Source organism: Amphiprion ocellaris, chromosome 18 (assembly GCF_022539595.1).
Source record: "Amphiprion ocellaris isolate individual 3 ecotype Okinawa chromosome 18, ASM2253959v1, whole genome shotgun sequence".
In the NCBI taxonomy this organism is placed as follows: domain Eukaryota; kingdom Metazoa; phylum Chordata; class Actinopteri; family Pomacentridae; genus Amphiprion; species Amphiprion ocellaris.
Window position 1 is genome coordinate 24,026,847 of NC_072783.1, and position 15,434 is coordinate 24,042,280.

Here is a 15,434-nt window from a genome sequence, read left to right on the forward strand (position 1 = left end):
TTAATTGAGAGAGTCTGAGATTGAGAGCCTTAACTTGGTAAATATACTCAATGTCTGTGTTTGTAACATGACAAACAAGAAGCTCTGTGAAGCTGAACTTGCAGGAAGTGCAGCAGACCTTCCTCGTCTCGATTTAGTCTAGTCTAGCGTGATAGATACCATGAAAGGAGATCATACCTGTACTTACCCTGTAGCAACCACAAGAACTGATGCATTGCAGAACTGGCTGAGAAAAAGGACACATTACGTTCAACCAAACTCAGCATTCACAAACACCAAAAGTGACGGTCAGGTGTTAGAACCCACATCCGGCACATTATCAATAGGCTCACTTGACCCAACATCTTTCCACTGGGATGAGTGTGACCGCTCTGTCCTTCCCGTCCAGTGCTGTGAGCCTCCTCTGTGCCAGGGGGCAGGGGAAATTCGACACACTTTATGCAGACTAAAAGCGTCTATTACCGAGCCCTGGGAAACGCCAACACCTTGGCACAGGGTGGCACGCTGTCACAGGCTGCCCTGGGAACAGCTCAATTAGCCACCTGGCTGCTGCCTAGCCATCCCAAAACAGAGCCTTTCAGGGCCGTGGGCAGAGGTGCATTGGATGAAGAGAATGGGAGGCTGGTTTGGCAGCCAATCGCACACACAAGCTTAAGGGAACACCTTTCGAAGCATGGATTTTCTTTTTTCCTAATCACTGATAAACGACGGGAGTAACTGGTAGAAAACAAGATCATCCAAAAGCTGTTGTTCACCACTAGCAGCCCACATCTTCCCATTGTATTGCTTTCACTAAGATCCCAAGAGAAAACAACAAGAGACAATGAAAAGGCTGAGGTATTGTGTCATTGAGTTCATTCACAAATTACTGAGAGAAAGTTTTGAAGCTACGATGTGAATGTGGAGGCGTGTAAGCGTTTAGACAACAGAGCTGTGAAGTTGCATGCAAAGAAAATGAAAACCTCACGGACAAGTGAGTTGTGTTTTGCCGATTGACTATCTGTGTGCTAACAGAGCTGTAGCCAGTGTGTGAGAGGGCACATGAGCTCAGTCTATTTCTGCATGTGCGTGTGTGCATATATAGTAGTTGTGTAAATGACAAAGACAGAGGCCAAACAAGGGCATAGTCAGTCAGTGCCCCAGACAGACACTCAACGCATGCAAACACACACTATGCACACACACACACTTCTCACATTACTGTGAGTGTGGAATTTTTTTCATGCTTTCGTTGAGTGAAAGAGAGAAAGAGAGGTGTGAAGCCTCAGTCACGCAATGCTGCTCTGTTTGGCTTGCTGCGTGTGTGTGTGTGTGTGTGTGTGTGTGTGTGTGTGTGTGTGTGTGTGTGTGTGTGTGTTGGGTGCCATGGCACCGATAGTGTGCCAAATTAGGTTTGTATGTTGTGGTTAGATAGTGGGAGGCGCATCTCTGCATTCAAAAGGTGACAATCGAACGTTGAGAGACCTGCACACAGGAAATCATGGTTTCTGATACACTCACACCATGCTCAAAAACAAAGTAGCACCTTTAAAAAAAGAAAAAAGTTGTCTAAAATCCCTCACTGCTGCTCACAAGTCTGGAAATATCAGTTTAGAACAATAGCCAGCCTTACTAGCAAACATATCAAATGTAGTAGCAGCAGTAGCAGCAGTTTTCTATCTATACACACATATATGTATGTAAGCATGTCTGCAAGCACATGTGCTGGCATGAGGGAGGTGCAGAGGGCATTAGAGGCCACATTTGGGGAACTTGTTGTGGTAACAGATACATGTGTGGTTTCATAGAAGGGGAAGTGAAAGCTGAAGGCTGCAGCTGTTCATGTCTAGAAGGCCTCATCTATGGCAACAATAAGAGAGAGGAAGTGAAGACGAGAAATTGCCCATGTGCTGCACTTATCTGAGTGCTACAATCTGCCATGCATGTGCCTCTAACTGTGCGTATTATTGGCATCTATGCCAGCAAGACACAACTTCCGTTTTTCCGCCCTTTTCCCCTTCCTTGGTAACCACCGGAGAGATAAACACAATAAATATATGATGTAGAATCAGAAATTGAGTGGAGAGAGATGATAGTTTTTATACAACTTGCTAAACTGACATGACTCATTCTGGTTTCATATGCTGACAAATTAATGTGCCTCTGTGAGAAAAGGTCAAAGTTACACCATATAGAAACTGGCACTCACCCTCACCGAGACGGTTTCCTCTCTCGGGCTGTGTGTCATCCATGCCCACAAAGATCACAATGACTGCATGGTAGTTAGTGTCTATTTGAGAACTTTTGGAATGAAACTGAATCATATTTCTCATTAAACTAATGAATGGAACTTTTTGTATTCTTGTATTTTTGCATGAACAAGACTGTAGCTGTACTGTGGCCTCTCTCAGGTGTTGAGGTGTGTGTGATTGTAGAGTAAGGTAGAAAAAAAAAATAAAAATAAAAACTCGGCCAGTATGCTCACATTTTTAGAAAATCAGCACAGAGGAGTTGAGAGAAGTGGAGGTGAAGGTTGTTTTTGGCTTGAACCCAAACACCCCCACACTTTACCTCCCCATGTTCCCCCTTACCCATCTCACAGACTCCCACTCTAAGCCCTGAGCTCCAGTATGAAATCAACATTGGGCCTGCAGGAAATGAGAGATCTCCACAGGAGATAGAGGAGGGAGGAAAGAAGGAGGAGGAGACAAAAGAAAAACAAGAGAAAGAACTGCAGATTTGACTCTTGATATCCAAATGTCTACTCTCCATGTCATGGTCCCTCTTTTCTCCTTTATCTCCTCCTTCCCTTGCCTATCTATCTTTCTGTTTCTGTCTCCCTGAACATCTGCTTGCTGTGTGTGTTCAAGCATGCAGCTGTGCCTGCATCTATATAGTGAGCTCGAAGGGCTCGCCTTGTGAAAGGCTCCGGGCTTGTTGTTCTTTCCTGGCACAGTAATCCGCTGGCTAAGCCAAGAAAGTGGACAAGCAGCAAGCTATTTCAGCGGGGCCTTGTTTTTGTTGTTCCACACTCAAAGACAACATGACCTCATGTGACCCGCACCAGCTACTCACGGCTGGAACACGGGGAAGCGTTCAAGGTGTGGGAGGCGGATCACGGCACGACCACGCTGTGCACCGAGCACAGACGAGTCTGCGCTTTGCTCCAAATGTTTTACTTGAAAACACTGTGATTCGACAAGCCAGGCTACTTTAAGAGACACTGTCTCGCATTGCACTGCGCAGGGCCGAGGGGGTATTTTGACTTTCAACATGTACACACAAGCGTGCATACAAATGCATCCCTGTGTGCAGATAAGCAAGACAGAAACAGACACACACTCATACACACAAAGGGGTGGGGTAGCAATGAGGGGCTCGGTTAATGGCTTTTAAATTTCCACTGAGTGAGTGACTTACAACTGTGGAGGAGCACAGCTGTTCCTGATTTGGGGAACAAAGAGGGGGGAACGGCAGCGATCTGAGAGACTGGACCGGGCTGCTCTCATTTAATGGGCTAAAATCTCCCAGGAATGACACAGATGTATGTGTGTGAGGGAGTCTGTGTGTAGTTGTGTGTGTCCACACTTGCCCATAAGTATCTGTGGTCATCCTTCATGTACTTACTTTGCTGTGTGAAGCCTCTTTTGTGTGCATAAGTGTGTGTATTTGTGTGTAGGAGGCAGGGAGGGCAACAGGATACGTCTGCATCTATAGCCATAGATTAAGGCAGCAGAGCAAGCGAGAGCAGACTTACGGCTCTACAGAGCAGAGTGATAGTGAAGGTCAACTCATTTGGGAATAAACGAGAGAGCTGGAGAGGAGGGGAAAGAGAGAGGAGGTTCAGATGCATGAGATTTAATGCGGGGAGAGAGGAAGGGAGATGGAGAGGGAAGGGGAAAGGAGATTAAGGCCAGAGCTCATCTAGGCATGTCAATAAGAGTTGAAAAATCGTCAGCCAGGTGGAAAAAATCCAGCTTTCTGTGATCAAAGATTTTCCATCTCAGGCAGACAACAATGCAGCACGTTTGAATGCGGCCTCGCTTGAGAACTCCATGCTTCTTGATGTTAAACTTTTTATAGTAGAGTTCCATCCCTTGAAATACTGCTTCCTGATCCCCCACCCACACAATCTCCCCACTCACACACACACACACACACACACACACACACACACACACACACACACACACACACACACACACACACACACACACACACACACACACACACACACACACACACACACACACACACACACACACACACACACACACACACACACACACTCCCTTTCTCCCCTCCGAGTTTCGCTTTGTTTCCTGCCGCTGGTGACGGCAGCCCTTTTCCTCAGAGGCCCCTTTGCTGCACTGCAGCCTTGTAAAACATAGCAGGTCAGCGTCACATGACTGAGGTCTAGGACACTGAGGGCTGAGGCCGGCCCTCTGCCACGCCGAGCCGGGGTTGGGTGTCAAAGTACACATGGGTGGGGCAGCGTAGAGGAGAGGGACATAGCAAGGAAGAAGTATGCAGAGGAGGGAAAGCGAAAAGAGAAATAAAGAGAGTCGGGGAAGGAGGGGTGTGTGTTTGCAGTAAACCGATAACTCTCCTGAGAAGCTGAAACCACTATAGAATATCCGCAGCCTCCATCGACATCATAGAGTGATGTAGATGTGCAGCCTCCCTCCTCCCCATTTCCACTGACTGATCAGAGCTGACATACATATGGAACACACTCATCCTGGTAGCACTCAGAGAGGAGGGGGAGGGGAGAACATGCACACACCAATACATAGATCCACATGCATGTACATGTCGGCCTATCAATCTCCATGCACATGCAATCACACCCTATCTACATCCATTCTTCAATCCAGGCTGCGTGTACAGTTCTGAATTGCCTCACCAGTTGCAGTGATTTCCACACATGCACAATTTTCTTTCTGTGTCTGACATTTTCGGCTTCTTTTACTTCCCTTAATTTTAGTCTCTTGTCTCGTCTTGCACGTCTCACCCCTCCACTATCTCTTATTTTTGCACTAAGTACTCTGAGTACGTCCCCAGAGGTTTCTAGCTTTATAGGAGGCCTGTCACACTAAAAGATTTCACCTTTTCTCATTTTCTCTCTCGCTGTCGCTCCCTCTCTCAACCTCTTTCTCATCTGCTGCTCAATATGGGCACGGGTGTCTGCCCGCCATGAGATACTGTAACTGAATCTACTGAGGCCATTAAATATCTGTTGCTATTTTTTTTATTTTTTCAGGAAGCAGCGGTGTAGAATACAGAATTTTATGAAATTAAGCTCACATTTCTCACAAACTGCTGCTCTGCGACTGTGGTAGAGAAAAGGAAGCTATGCAGCCTCCCTCAGGTGTTACTGTGCAAAGACTAAAGCGCTGATAAAGGTCAGTGTAAACAGTAGCCACATACTGTGGTCGCTAAATATGACAGCAAAACAAGAAAAGCCTCTCACCACGCTAGCAGCCGTGTGAGACTAAACACAAGGGATGCGCCATACTGGATTTTGGCCGATAATCCAATATCTTACAGCTCATTTTAGACAATTGGCAATGCATGCACATATTTCACCTGTCGCCTGTCTGTCATAGGGCCAACACAAAGAAACAGACAACCATGCATCATGCACTGACATCTGAAGCCATCAGAATAACCAGTTAATCAAACATGTATGTTGTTGCCTGGGTGGGTTTTCTTTGAGAACCCAAGAAAAGGCACAGTCACAGGGAGAATGTGCAAACTCCACACAGAAAGACCCCATCAGGTTTGAACCCAGAACCTTTTTGTTGTGAGGCAAGTGTTCTACTGCCCACATGTAAAACAATCTATATTCATTTTCATGTGTTATATACTCATATTGTCAACAGTTTTGCAAGCATGTGGCCTTAAAGTCCCCCTGTAGTCATTATATAAACTGCCAAAAGCTCATCTGTGTTAAAGCTACGCATTTAGAAAGTTCTTCAATGAAAATATACCCATCCTGCTGTAAAATGGCTGAGATGAGATCTATGAAGTCCAACCTCTCTCCATTCACCCCCTCCACACTAACTGCAGCTTAGGCGCACCAATTTATCTACAACTCTCTTCAAACACTACAAAACTACTCCAAGCTACACAATGGCAGCTTGTAACAGTTGAGTAATTCAGCCATGAACGTTTGAAACTGAAGAATAATGATACAAAAAGGCCCATTCTCACTCTGAATCAAAGTGGAAATGCTCAACTATGGCATTGGACATGTTAGGAGGGTGTTAAAGAAATACATTCCTTAAAGAACTACTGGACAAAAAGGAGACACCATTTTATGGCAACTAATGTATATTTAAGGAGTAAACTGGTGGACCTACTGGCAGACATCGTCTCCCATAAAACCATGACATTAGTATGGTTACAAAATTTACTTAGAATTGTGGAAATGAGGAAAAGATCAGTTCTTGAAAACTTGGCACAGTTCCTGATTTGCAGATTTCACTTTCAGCCAATCCACTGCAGAGGATTATAATGCAAAAAGAAATGTGCAGGTCTCAGTGTTTTATGATAAGTTGCCAGAGCATAATATTGTACCCTGGAATATTTTATCAGTGCTATGAATATGGTTTTGAGTGTATTTATGCTTGGGTGTTTTTCTCTTGTCAGTCTTGTGTGCACATTGATTCAAGCACTCTGCTGTCCAAAAAACTGTCACCGCAAATGTTTACCTCTCTGCCTGCATATATATTATTTTATTCTTATCACTATGTCTACTGTTACATAAGCTGCTGTAACAATGTAAATTTCCCCTGGCGTGGGGAGAAATAAAGAACTTTATCTTATCTTATCTTATCTTATACTTTAACAGAAACTCTGTCTTTCTGTTTGAAGCATTCAGGTGTTTGTCAGAATGCAGTCTGCTGGTGTCTTTGTTTGACAGTCTGACTTTGTGCATCTCTCAGACTTGTGTTTTGAGATGTCCCCTGGAATCTACCTTCAACGGCCTCACCTCTTCCTCCTCTCCTCCCCCTCCTCACCCTCACTCCATCTTACTCATCCCACATGTCACATCACATTTCTCAGGCAGCCCCAGGAAAAGGGCAGAGGCCTTACGAATTGATGTGGGTCGCTTACAGGAGCATGGCCAAGACAAGGACACACACACACTCTCACACACACACACACACACACACACACACACACACACACACACACACACACACACACACACACACACACACACACACACACACACACACACACACACATAAAGGTGAACTATGAGGATGAGGTGACTATGTACACACACTGTCCTTCACCTGTCACCTGCTGTCATCTGCAGTGTGCTCCATACAGAATATTTGTTTATTCATAAATCTGTGCACATAAAAACCAACTTAAATTCAAAACAAACACACACTTGCCTTTGCTGCACTTACTCAGGCAAAGCTATGGCAACAGTGCAATGTTGCACCCACAATGTGCCCCAGTAGTTTTGAAAGGGAAGCTCACTCCGTCAGCACGATCCGCTCCGCAGCATGACCAGGAGCTGGGCAATGACGACACCTATTGGCGACTGTGGGATCTGTTCTGTGCTGGCAGCTGTTGCAGAGAATATATGAGATGAATAACCAGTGATATTGAGTGCATTCATCATCCACTGACAGTAAATTCACAGAAGAAAATTGACATTAGCTCATAAACATCTATCACAGGCCTGTGTACTCGGCAACACACATTTGAGTGTGGAATGTGCGGCGGATGAATCAGATGCAATGAAGCAGAAGGGGGCTACGGTGGGATATTCTCTGCCTGTTATATTAGCGCTGCACCGTTTTGCCACACACTTCCTCTCTGTCCCCTCTCTCCCATCATCCCCTTTCCCATGACGCTTCTTCGTGACTCCTGATCTATTCCTGTTCCCCACAGCCTGCACATGGTCTTTTATATGTCCAGTTAAGCAGTTCTCTCTCGTAATTGGTTAATGGAGAGCAGAGGGGTTTGGTGTAGAGGGAAATCCCAGGAGCCTCTGAGGCCTGCTTCATGCCCACTGGACTGGAATGGAGCCAAAATGTAGTCTCCACCAAGTCCCCCCCCCCACGCCTCCACTGGACTGGAGAAGATCCAAGATGGATGCCTCCAGGGCCGTGCGGCTGTGAAACTTACGCTATTGTGGCTGAAATGGAGAGGATAGAAACTCTGCATCCATCAGGGCTTGATTATTACATATTGCAAATGCCTGATGCTGCAACAAATTCACATCATGTGATATTAACACACCAGGACTGCCTACTTTAAAGTACTTAAAAACCTAAATAGGACTTAAACTGCGAAGAAAGCGCACGACATCAATAATGAATCAAAACACGACCCATCAGCTCACAGTGCAATTTTGGAGAAAAAAAAAATAGCAGCATCATATCAGGCCGCCTGTCCCGCTCAGCGCTTTAGAAAAACGCTCTGCGGGAAAAATGGAGCAATTTTTAGAGACGGTGTCGTGAAGCTCAGTGATCCACAATGCTTGTGCATGCAGCTGTCTCCCTGAGGATAGAGAAAAACACTGGGTGGAAAGAGGGGAGGAGAGATGAGGCGAGGGGGACGCTGGGGGAGAAAGTGCACATAAGCCCACGAAGAAGAGGAGAGGTGAGAGGGAGAGTGACGCAGAAAGAAAATATAGACAGGGTGTTCAGTCTTAATATAGATTCTTCAGTATAAAAGGCCAAAGAGGCAAAAAGGAGGGAGCAATGCTGTTCCTTCTGTGGCCTTTCGTTCTCTCTCACTTTAACAGCTTTACTATCAGTGGTTAAGAATCGAAAAGGATCAACGATGTAAAAACTCTCTGTTAACGTATTGGATGCCAGTATTAGCACCAAGAAATGTACTGTTTTTGCGTAAAAAATAGTCATTATAGTGGCCTGTTCTTCACAGTTGTTTGTAATCTCTCCATTTTTACAGGTATCTTGTCTCACAAAGTAAGCAGAAACAGTTCCAATGACACCACAGTCACAAATATTGACACTTTCATTTCAGCTGATTAGTCACTTCAAAAAACAAGGCGACATTTCTGAGTCTGACATGAGGTTAATGTGGTAAATGTGTTACTGTCTACACATATTTCCAAAGTACATGATATCACACTTCAGTAAACTCTCCCCCTTCTTCATCCACCACAGCCAGTTATCATCATATAAATAACCACAGTTGGAAGAAAATTATAATGAAACTGTTATCAGTTTATATTCCTAAAGAGAAAAGGTCCCTTCTTTCAATTCAGCAAAAAATAGAAATACATGGTTCATCTAGAATCAAAATGTTGAAATCCCTGTCAATATTATTATTGTATAAACATTTTTAAAGAGCCCATGTTATGATTTTGGGTTAATCCTTTTGCTTTAGTGTTTTGTATGGCTTTTTGTGCATGTAAAAGGTCTGAAAACTTACTACTTTCAAAATTCACACCAAAGGAAATTATTCTCCTGACTTACCTGAAATGCATCATATGAGGTGTGGGCTTTTCTTTTGTTACTTCCATAGACAGCCATTACTTCCTTGTAGGAGTAGCTTCTCTTCAATTTGGGGGTAACAGTCAGCTGACCAATCAGAGCAGACTGGGCCTTAAAGAGACAGGAACTAAAACAGAACGTTAAAGACAGATGGGTTGGAAGTGGTATGGCAGCAATGTACAGAATGAGAAAAATCATGTGTTTTTTGAACATGAATGAGTGCAAACACATTCTAGTATTTTGCAAAAAAAAAAATTAGAAGCCTGGAAATTTGAAAAATATGGACACTTTAAAATTGTACTTACTGAAAATAGCATTTTACTGCTGTAGCAGGTTGATATGGATCTAGTGTTAACAAGTGTTAGCATGGTACTAGAGGTTGGGTCCTTACAAAGACTCACAACGTAAGTCCGAGGGGTCATGAGATTAATAACTGGGCAGGTAACATTTTAAAAAAATATATCTTTTATAATTTGCATTCCATTTTCAAACATTTCTCATTGTTTTGTGACAGATTGAACATCTTTACTTTTAGCCCTAGGCTCCACGTAGACACTGCTTTTGTACATTTTCACAAGTCAAAAATGTTGTGAACGACTACTCTGACCTCTAGAATATATTTTATCGGTTTAACTCGTGCTTCATTAAAGTCCTAGTTTGAATAATAATAAAGTACAGCTGTCAAATGGATGGAGTTTATTTTATACTACTATTCTACTCCAGTACAGAGAGGAATATTGTACATAATATTATACTGTTGTCATGCATATTTATGCCACAGTAAGTTTAAAGGTTATGATTTTACATGCAAAACATACAATTTCTAAAAATGGTTTCTTCCCTTTACTAGATATGGACAGGTGAACAGCAAAAGGAAAGATAGATGAAATACACCAGGGGTCCCAGTCTGGAATCGAACATGTTTCCCAGTGGTGAGGACTCTGTCTTAAGTACAATGTACTTTTACAGATTAAACTACTGTACAGTATTTAAAATCATTAAACTGGCCTGCACTTTGTCCAGCTACAACAGTAACATGCTAGAAGCACAATAATCAGTAGAAAAAATGAATTATGAAATGGAACAACCAGAGCTATTCTTTTGGAATATGATTATTGCTCCTTTTGAAAAGAGCATTTTGCTAATAATATCTAAAAAGTATCGTCCCAATGTGCTCTTCTAATTTTAGCCTTGAAAATGCATGCAGTGAGAAAAAAAAATCCTTTTGTGTATTCAATGATGTACATTGCTTGTTAATAAATACAAAATAAAAAGATTTGCAAGCTACACAGCAGTTCGCTCTTCATTCTACAAGTAAAGCAGAAATGTCCTTGAGCAAGGCATTAGAAACTGAAATGCTCCAGTGGAGCTGCTTAGTGGCCAAAGATCTGCCTTTTATCCAGCAGCATCCAGGCGTGAAAATGCGTAACGGTATAAATATGAAGCTAGGTGCTGCATGATAAATCCGCTCTCCCCTGATACTGTAGCTGAAGGTTAAGAGAAAGGTGTCTCCTTGTTCTCTGACGTGAGGATGTTAAGATCACAAGATAATGTCATATTTAAATTTCTCCTTGTCCTATCAGCTTGAACCCACCAGCTGCAGAGGAACAGAGGTCAGAGTTCAAACTGTGACAACTGCAAATGTCAAATGACTTGCTCCCCTACTGCGCCTGTCACCTTGGCTCGTCGTTTAGGAAGCCAACCAACCAGCAGGAAGATACCGAAAGACGCAGAGAACAAGCAAAGTGGAGAAAAAGAACCCATCTCTTGAGGGTAGGCGGATGAACATATGAAAATGTGGCGTTGCACAATGGAATATTGCATAACATGTCCCACTTTATACCACGCCACTCACTGATATTAGTAGGCAGGCAAACAGGGAGAATATTTTTTTGGGGGGGGGGGGTGAGGTGAAACGAAAGGGGAGGGAGAACACGGAGGGCTTATGGTTCTGTCTCTGAGCAGAAGACATGGAGTGACGGAAGTAGACAGCCAATGGGGTGTGGGCGCGGTACGGTGGAGTGGGGGGGGGGGTAAGTGGGAGATGGAGGGAGGGGGAGGAGTGGCGATGGCGGCTGAGGCGGGTGGAGATGGTGTGTGTGACGGTGGGTGGGCGAGAGTGCGGTCGGTACTGGTATTTCTACCCTGTCACATCGCGTTAGTGTGCAGCCGAGCACGACTGCTGAGCACACCACTCTGGACAGCTCCGCACACACAGAGAGAAACACACACACACACACACACACGCACACACACACACACTGTAATCTCCCACGAGGACCACAAGGACATCGAAAACAAGTGAGCACCAATGGAGGGTTGACAGAAACCAGGGGAAAGTGCTCAACCTCCCAACTTTACTTCCATCCATCCATCCATCATTGCAGCACTTAATGCATCCCAACTTGCAGCCACTTGTGGGAATATTAACTTTTTTCCCATACAAATGTGCACACGAATGGAAAAAGGGGATGGGAAATGGGTAAAAATAAGATCAATCAAAACCAAATGAACAGAAAACATTATGTGTTCTTGTTCAGAAAATATTGCAACCTCATGTTCTTGGTTCAGATTTTCACTTACAGGCAATATCTTGTTTTGGAAACAAGCTCTTCAAAACCCAGATGTGGAGACTGCACGAAGCTACAAATGAACCACAACAATTTAGCCTACCGCCGTCAAACACACTGCTGCACTGGGCAAAGAGAGCAGCCAAGAAGCATCATCTTCATCAACCAAAGCTATTGTGTCAGCGGGGGCCGAGCAGTCAGCTCATTCACTCTCCTGGTCACTATAGCAGCATGGCTTTGTGGCCATGAGCCTCAAGGCTTTTACACAATATTTTCCTTGAGAAAATGAGCGAAAAAGAGGGAGGAGAGTGTGAGTTCAGATTATGGTGCCCCATTTACGCTGCCCCCTCCTTCAGGCAGAGAAAACAGGAAGAAGTGAAGAAAGCAGATGGATGAAGAAATGAGCGAAAGGAATCGAGGCAGCAAGAACATTTCTCTGTAAATGCTCCATTCACGCAGTGCACCCTGTGGCAATGGAAAGACAGAGAGGGAAGGGAGGAGGGTACAGATGGATGGATGAGGAGGAGGAGGAGGAGATAGAGTGGCGAGGTGTGATGTGCGCTGACCCGAAGTCCTCGGTGACGCCATGAACTTGGAGGCACGCTTCAGCCGCTCTGAGCAAGGAGAGAGATATACTGTAAGCCATCAGCTCTGCGGCCGGCTGTGCGATGGGCCAGAGGTCAGCAAGTACACCCAGAGACACAGAGGGCACTGTCAGCGCTGCAGAGGTCACAGTTACATAACGAGATGTGAAAATCCTCTACGGTACCAAACATCAACACAAATATAATCAGGCAATATAAAGGCGCATTCACTCAACATCTGGCTGGGTTTATTCCAGCTCTGGAGCATTTATTCCTCTGTTTGTGCGTCAGACTTTTTGCATCCTAGTGAAGCTAAAGTGTTTAAAGGCAGGACTGGACTGGAACAAGAAACTGGCCCTGGCATTGTGGCCCAGACTGATCCACCACAATCAATCACACACCAGCCATCTTTGCACTCCCCAGGATATAGCAACTGTGCAAAAAACACTAAAGCTGTGTGATGAGTAAGAGGGAATCAAGGCAGATTAAAGCCTCAGTGCATCAGTTATCATTTTAGAAGTTTCTTTTCCATGAAAATATTCATTTTATGCCTTAAAATGGCTCAGATGTAACTGTACATCAGTGCTTGCTCTAGAATGTACAGATCCACAACGTCCCTGCATCCCTTTTCGCCCATCCTTCCCCATTTGAGCAGCTTGAGAAGCTTCTGTACTTTACGCTACAGAGTGGTAAGTTGTAATATTGGAGTAATTCAGCCACACGTGCTCAAACCACACACTGATTCTGAAAAAATAATAACGCAGAATGTCCTACTCTGGAAGTTGACAGTATTGGTTCCTCAGGTTTGCTCCAAATGAAACCCCAGAAAGTCTATTGTTTCCTCATTTTTGAGACTGTCATTAGTACATATTTCTACCTAGGTAGACATTTTCAGCCTTTACTTTGGGGACCACTACCATAATCTATTAAGCTACTCAAAAACAGACTCCCAAACAGGTTTCTCAAAAGAGCAGTTTTCACTGACTGTGCCCTCCTCCGTGATTATGTTTCACTAGAAACTCAAAAGAACAGTTCAAGAAACTTCCTGCCAACTTCTGGCCACCTTAAGAGGACTAAAATAACTCTTTTGTTGCAAATATGTGATGAGCAGGCAAGCAATTTGCTAGCTTAGCATTGCACAGACTGGAAACATGGGAAACAGAAATGGTAAAACAAATATAGGAATCATAAATGTGTTTTTCTGGGCTTTAGCATTGTGAAAGTTCATATTAAGCTGTACAGACTATCAGTTTCTGTTGTCTTCTGAAATCTTATCATCTGTGCTGTCATAGGAAAATGTTAGCAATTTTTTTCCATCAACATGAGTCACAGTCATTTACGGGAAACGCCCGTGCAATAATAGGAGAAATAACTCCATTATTTGCTTAGCATTTTTTGTTCTATATACAATTGTGTTTATTCCAAGAAACGGAGACTGAAATCAACATCACTGGGTCACAAGTTACCAAAAGTCAGTCCAGTAAACAAGCTGCTTGATTTGCTTGGAACTGGGCACCGTGCCGTGAATAAACCAAATCAAAGAGTAATGACGCAGAGTGAGCTCTTAATACTATGTTTGGAGCAGAGAAAGCAAACTGAGAGAGATGTTTCTTGAGTTTTCCCTTGGAAAAAAAAAAAAAAGGAGGCATCTCTGCCATTTCTGTCCCTACATGACTGAGCAGAATGTGTCACTGCATGTGGAGCTGTCACTCAGCTGCAGGAGTGTACTAAAAGAGCCTCCGAGGGGATGCAGGTAGAGCACTGGGAGCCCCTGAAGTGTCTCATTCAAGGTGGAGGGAGAATGGAGGAGGAGGTGGAACGCAGAGAAAGATGTTATCACTTCCATCTCCTCCTCCGTGTTGCTGTGAAGGGAGTCGCAGAAAACAGATGACCTACATTTTCTTTGAGACAGACTCCAGCAGTGAGGCCTCCCTAGATTCAGAAAAGACAGGGTGAAGCATGGGAAAGGCACCGAAATTTTTAAAAAAAAGAGGGTCTGAGGAGGAGGTGTAGAAAGAGAGAAACAGGCAGATTTCCAGTTTGACAAGGCAGACATGAAAAGGTAAAAAACGCAGGCAGAAAAAAGGAAACAGGGAAAGTTTTGACGGTAATCCTCTTCGACTCTTCCTTCCTTCCCTCTCCAGCGGTTATATAAAACACATCTAGAATTCTGTTCTATGCACATCAAAGAGCCTGCACCGCTTTGCAATCTGCATATATGATGCGTCCAGGGAACCGCAGGAGGGTTGGCTGTATGTGTGTTTTCTGGGAGGACTGTGAGTCAAAAATAAGCTGCTTTGGAGAGTATTTAGATTACTTTGTGTTCAGATGAGCCACTTGGATCTGTGACTGCTTAAGTCTTCAAAAGACAATCTTGTTTTGTTTTTTGTTTTTTTTGCAAATGCTGCAGTGATTATGGAAAACAAAGACCCAATTCCTTCAATGTACATGCCATGACAATGTATGATTTCAGTTTGAACTATTCCTAAAGAATAAATGTGGGACATAGCAGGTGATATAGAGGATTTTGCTGCCACAGTGTTGTGTTGCTCTAAAAAAAGCATCTGCCCCTGCAATGACTCCAAAACGTGGATGCTGCTATTGGAATAATGTGACTGCAAATGAAGTCATCTCGCTGACATGCCACCAGTGTTTCATAACTCATTTTCTGCTCCAATGCTGCCACCTACTGTTTACAACACGCTCTGAAACAAGGCTACCCTCAGGCAGGATTATCTCCTCAGATTTATGCAGTTAGTGAAGAATTTCTGCCAACTCAGGAAGATAGCTCGTTTTAATCACCATTACAA